We start from the raw sequence: 6,000 nt of genomic DNA on the forward strand, positions 1-6,000 counted from the left end.
TGATTGCTCTTTTTTATTAGTTTGTATTTTCTGTGATGGTGAATTTGTCAGTTTGTGCTGATGAGTCGGGTGTTTCACCTCCACCAGCTTCTTTTTTAATGGTTTTTATTATTTCTTCTTTTGCATCGTGTCTGATGACAAACCGTTTTCTTGTTACTGGATCAGATATGGGGGACACAGGATTCTCCAGCTCAGCCTGAATGTGCATTTATTTGATCTCTACATGTCAGTAATGAGGCTGCTGTCTGTTCCTGCTGTGTCAGCAGCTTTGTTTCTCACACTGAAGCTCCTATCAGTCACCGGACAAACCGTCTCTCATCCTCCGTCTTCCTTTTCTCCCGGCCCCACAGACCAGGATGCTGGAGCACATTCCCAGTCTGATGAACGGCATCAAGATGATCCACGTGGTGTCCCAGTACTACAACACCTCAGAGAGGATGACCTCACTGCTGCTCAAGGTCACCAACCAGATGATCAGCACCTGCAGGAGCTACCTGCTGCCGTTACAACTTCTGTCTAAAAATGTATAGTTTCAATTAAAACACTCGACTCCAGCTACACGACGCCCAGCTGGAAACACTTCATGCAAGTCGAGCTGCCCGAGATTCACAGAATTTACAGAAAATGTTACATTTTTGCAGGGACGATTCTAGGATCAGAGCTTTGGGGGTGCTGAGCACCCAGAGAGCTGCCCAGCCAGCCAAGATACACTTTACTCGTCACAATGAGACTTCTTCCCCGTCTCTGTCAGTCCCTGCATCCTCCCTGTCCTCATCGTCTGTTGTCTTCGTCTCCTTTATCAGTCATCATAATTTTACCATCTCTGTGCAAGTCTGCAAATTTCTTTATTAAATCATAAGATTCTTAAATTCATCAAGTCTCTCTGTGCCTGGGTCCTCATCACAAAACATGACATCACTGTTTTGTACATTTTAACAATTCAATCCCCACATTTGTGAAAGAAAAGCAAAACACTTTTTTGAAAAGTCTGTAACAAAAATCAAAGCGCAGCCCGGACAAGAGGCCACCTTTGGCTGTCCGTGTCCCAGAGCTGCAACCATCACCCTGCTGCAGTGGAGCAGACGTGGCCTAGATCCTCTGTTCTATCGTAACTTGTTTTAAAGACACCAGCCTGAGTCGTTTGGAGACCGAGTGGAGTTGAAGGATGGAGACCTCACTTTGATTCTGAAGAACATCATCATGATCAGCAATAACGGCACAAACAAGTGTGGGATTGTGTTCAGGAACAAAAACAGCACAAAGAGATCGTTCAGTGCTTCATCAAGCTCACAGTGACGGCCTCGGGTGAGTTTGGATCGTCCTGCTACTGCTGTTACTGCAAAATATACAGAAAATGCAAAAAATCCTCTTGATTTTCTCATGTTAAATATTCCAGTTCTTTGATCTTTGGACTGAAGGAAGAACAGCACTCGATGTATAAATGCTTAATCAACAATCTCTTTATTCCATACAAACACTTTGACCATAACCCATCCGGATGGGGAGATGAGCGCGGGAGGGTGTCTGCCTGATCTCCAAGTGTCTGAATGTTTCTCACATTCTTATAGCTTCAGCCCCTCCAAGCTAAACATCCACATTCTTTCTCTCTCTCAGTGAGCCTGAGTTATGACCTCGGCTTCCTGTGCAGTTTGTTCTGTTCTTTTCTAACCAGACAAATAAGGTGATAATTCTCTGAAAACAGTATTTCTTATAACTCAGCAGTATCATGCATCATAAAACAATATCATTCATTCACCATAAATCAGCAGTCTGATGTAATACAAATCAGTTTGATAAATCTAATAGTTATCACCTTCTTCTAAGTCTGGAGAATAATGCAAACTAAAACTACATAATAATTTCACAATCTTTAATTAGGGGTACAACGTGGCATAAGATAATATAATAATCTCACACTCATAGTTATGTAATTATAGAAATTTATATTCTTGAGTAATAAACTGCAGCAATATTGATCTGACTCAAAGTTCTCATCACTAAATCTGTTGGGAAACTCTTCTGATCATTTCATCTGAGCACACATTTGAGTGAAGTTTCACTTTAGACCACACAGATGTCAAAGTGAGGTCTGAACAAGACGTCACTCTTCAGTGTCGGGGACCCACAGATGCAGATATCACAGCATTAGAGTGGAGCAGACCCGAGCTCGAGTCAGAGGGCTCTGTGTTCTTCCGAAAGCCATCACTCAGATGAGAACTATCAGCACGAGTCCTTCAAATGCCGAGTGGAGCTGAGACGCTCATCCATGAAGGAGCGAGACGTTTCTGTGATTGTGAGGAACATCAGCGATACAGGAAGATATGAATGTAAGATTACAACCAACCACAGCATCTGTGGTGAGAGAGTCATCGAGGAGTTCAGGCACTCCATCAAGCTCACAGTCACAGACTCGGGTGAGATTATAGAGGTGCAGGGCTTCCTCCAGAGAAGCTGTTAGAAACACAGCTGCATCTTCTTTCTCTCACACACAGAAAAGAGTGAGACAGAGTGAGGCATCAGGGAGTTTAATTACCAGCTTTAAGACAAATGAAAGAGTGCTGAATGATAGCACTCATGAGTGGTGCAGCATGCTTTAATTACTACCCACTAGTGAATGTGTCAGCAGCTGAAACTGTATTAATGGTGATTTAAAGAAATGAGTCCCAGTGTGAAGACCAGGCGAGCCGCTTCACTTGTAACACACTGGCAGAAACCCCAAGTCAGTTAGGATGACTACCTGAACATTTGAATGTTTCCACTGGTCACTGAGGTGGTACATTACAGGGATCCAGTCTGTTCATTTACAGGACTACTAGAGCTGCTTTGCATGACTCACAGTTGAAATAATCCTTCTTTGTCTGATGCAGGGCCTTGGTTCACCCCATCAGTCGTGCAGGGGGTCGTCTGCTCTGCAAAAGTGCACTTTAATGTAAACTGTGCAGCAGTGCTGCAAACTAACCCAGACGAAATAAAAGCACAATGTCAGGAGCTACCGCAGTTCAGCATCAAACGCAGGCCAAATCAATCATGATTTTCATGATCATCTTGTTTGTCTCAATGTTCTTATGATTCAAAGAAACATCCAGCAGCTGTGAGATCGGCTGCACTGATTTCAAATGAAGTGTGTACAGCCCCAAAGCCTCTGAATGAGCTGCAGATGTGTTTCAAACTCCTGTAACAAAAGAAAACATGTCTGCATACCGGCTAACTTTGTCCACACACTGTCTCTGCTCTGCAAGTTTCACAGATGAAGATGCAAATAGTGGAGGAGACGGGGACGGAGGAGATTGGGTTGGACTTTCATTTAATAGTTTGTCTGTTAGTTTGGGCTGTTTGTTGTTCCTGCTGCTTCTGCTGTCGTCATAATTACCTGCAAGGAACTAAAGCCATTATAGCAGCATCCTCCTGAAAACAACATCTGCTCTGCTTTTCCACAAGAATGAAGATGCAGAGGTCTGGACTTAGGCTTTAGGATCTGAGCTCAGATAACATCAGGAGTTTAAAGCATCATTTGAATCTTCTTCTGCACAAAATGGCTCAGTCGACTGCTGCCAACTCCAAGAGGTTTTCGGAGGATCGGGTGATGGAGATCTATAAAGTAGGAGTATAGCTACTATGTCAAAATTCTATAGTATGGTATATGATATGGCACAGCCCTGCTGTAAAGATCAAATGTGTGACAGTGAAAGGTGCTGCAAAGAAGTCGGGAGAGAAATGCTGCAGAAAAGTCTCTTTAGTTTTTGAGCAAACATAAAGCCCGTCCATTTCACATTTAAGGCAGGTAGTATGTTGGTTTTTCTAATGTTGATAAACTGACCCTCCATCCATCCACTTCTGCTGATCCTTTTCAGGGTCGCGGGGGCGCTGGAGCCTAACCCAGCTGTCTTAGAGCGAGACAGACTGGGACCTGTCCAGTACGCTGTCCCCACTAAGTGCATGTCCTTGAAACAGTGGAATAAAAACTAAAGCAATGAAAAATAAAGATCTTCATCACCAACATTACTACTGAAATGTGAACTAGCAGGTACAGCCGAGCTCATAGAAACAACATCTTTGTCATCTGTAACAGTTTTGGATTTTTGGACATGTTAAACAACTTTTAAAGAGTTTTTCACAAGGATGCTGAACATTAAATGCAGGATGCCACAGACATCCATTTTAGCCAACAATCTGCCATCTTCACCTCTCAGATATATATAGTCCTCTATAAAAAAAGTTCTTGATTTTGATTTTGTCACAGCTGCGAAGATCCTGAAATTCCTCTATGATGCTCTGTATAGGGCTGGTTGGCAAGAGCATTTCAGCCTGCATTTTTAAATGACACAAAGCCAACCCTTTAAATAACCCTAACCCCACGACAGGGCTCCGATAACGCATGTGGGAGGGAGAATGGGAGACTTACGGGTGTGATCCTCTGAGGTGGTGAATTGGCAGGAAAGGGCATCGGGTTTCACGTTCCGAGAACCGGGCCTGTAGGTGATGGTGAAGCAGAATCTGGTAAAGAACAGAGCCCACCTGGCTTGTCGGGCGTTTAGTCGTTTAGCTGACCGGATGTATTCGAGGTTCTTGTGGTCAGTCAACACCACAAAGGGTTCTGTTGCGCCTTCTAGCCAGTGGCGCCACTCCTCCAGGGCGAGTTTGATTGCCAGCAGCTCCCGGTCCCCGATGTCGTAGTTCTGCTCTGCAGGAGAGAGACGACGGGAGAAGTAAGCACAAGGGTGGAGCTTACCCTCTAGTTGCTGGGAGAGAACGGCTCTGACCCCTACATCCGAGGCATCCACCTCTACAATAAACTGCCGCTTGAGATCTGGTTGCCGGAGGATGGAAGCCGAAGCAAAGCGTTTCTTTAGCCGGGAGAAGGCCTCCTGAGCTTGATCATCCCAGCAGAAAGGTACCTTAGGGGAAGTTAAACGGGTTAGCGGCAAAGCAATCTTGCTGTAGTCATGAATGAATCTCCGATAAAAGTTGGCAAAACCGAGGAACCGTTGAAGCTGCTTACGGTTAGGTGGAGTGGGCCAGTCCAAGACTGGTTGTACCTTAGCTGGATCGGCTTTTAAATCGCCCTGTTCGATAATGTAGCCCAAGAATGACACAGTACTCACATGAAATTTGCACTTTTCCTCTTTAACAAACAGGCGATTCTCCAGGAGACGTTGCAGGACTTGTCTGACATGGCGTACATGATCAGAGAGAGAGTGGGAGAAGATGAGCATATCATCAAGGTACACAAACACAAAACGATTGATGAAATTGCAGAGCACATCATTGACAAGACCCTGAAAAACAGCAGGAGCATTAGTTAGTCCAAACGGCATGACCAAGTATTCAAAACAGCCCAGGTGCGTGTTGAAGGCTGTTTTCCACTCGTCTCCCCCTCTTATTCTGACTAAGTGGTAAGCATTTCGCAGATCGAGATTAGTGAAAACAGTCGCCCCCTGCAGGAGTTCAAAAGTGGATGATAAGAGTGGCAGAGGGTATTTATTCTTAATGGTAATGTTATTGAGACCCCGGAAATCAATACATGGCTGAAGGCTTTTATCCTTCTTGGTTACAAAAAAGAACCCGGCAGCCACGGAGGATGAAGAGGGGCGAATCAGTCCATTAGTCAAGGATTCATTAATGTACTTCTCCATGCATGCACGTTCAGGTTATCTGTATAAGCGACTAGTGGGAAGAGGTGCACCTGGGAGCAAATCAATACTGCAATCGTACGGGCGGTGAGGAGGAAGAGAGCGGGCTCGGTCCTTACAAAAAACTTGCTTGAGATCATGATACTCAGACGGAACGGCTGAAAGGTCAGGGGGCTCGTGTGGTTGTGGGTTAGACTGTTTTACGGGAGTAGCTGCTTTTAAACAGGTCATGTGGCACTCCTCACCCGACCCCAGAACCCTCTCCTCCTTCCAGTCGAGTACGGGGTTATGCTGGCGCAACCAAGGAAACCCTAGCACTAGGGGTGTGAGAGGAGCTTGAAAGACATAAAACTGTAACATTTCGATGTGA

This window comes from Neolamprologus brichardi, chromosome 11 (assembly GCF_056152115.1).
Source record: "Neolamprologus brichardi isolate AB-2024 chromosome 11, ASM5615211v1, whole genome shotgun sequence".
In the NCBI taxonomy this organism is placed as follows: domain Eukaryota; kingdom Metazoa; phylum Chordata; class Actinopteri; order Cichliformes; family Cichlidae; genus Neolamprologus; species Neolamprologus brichardi.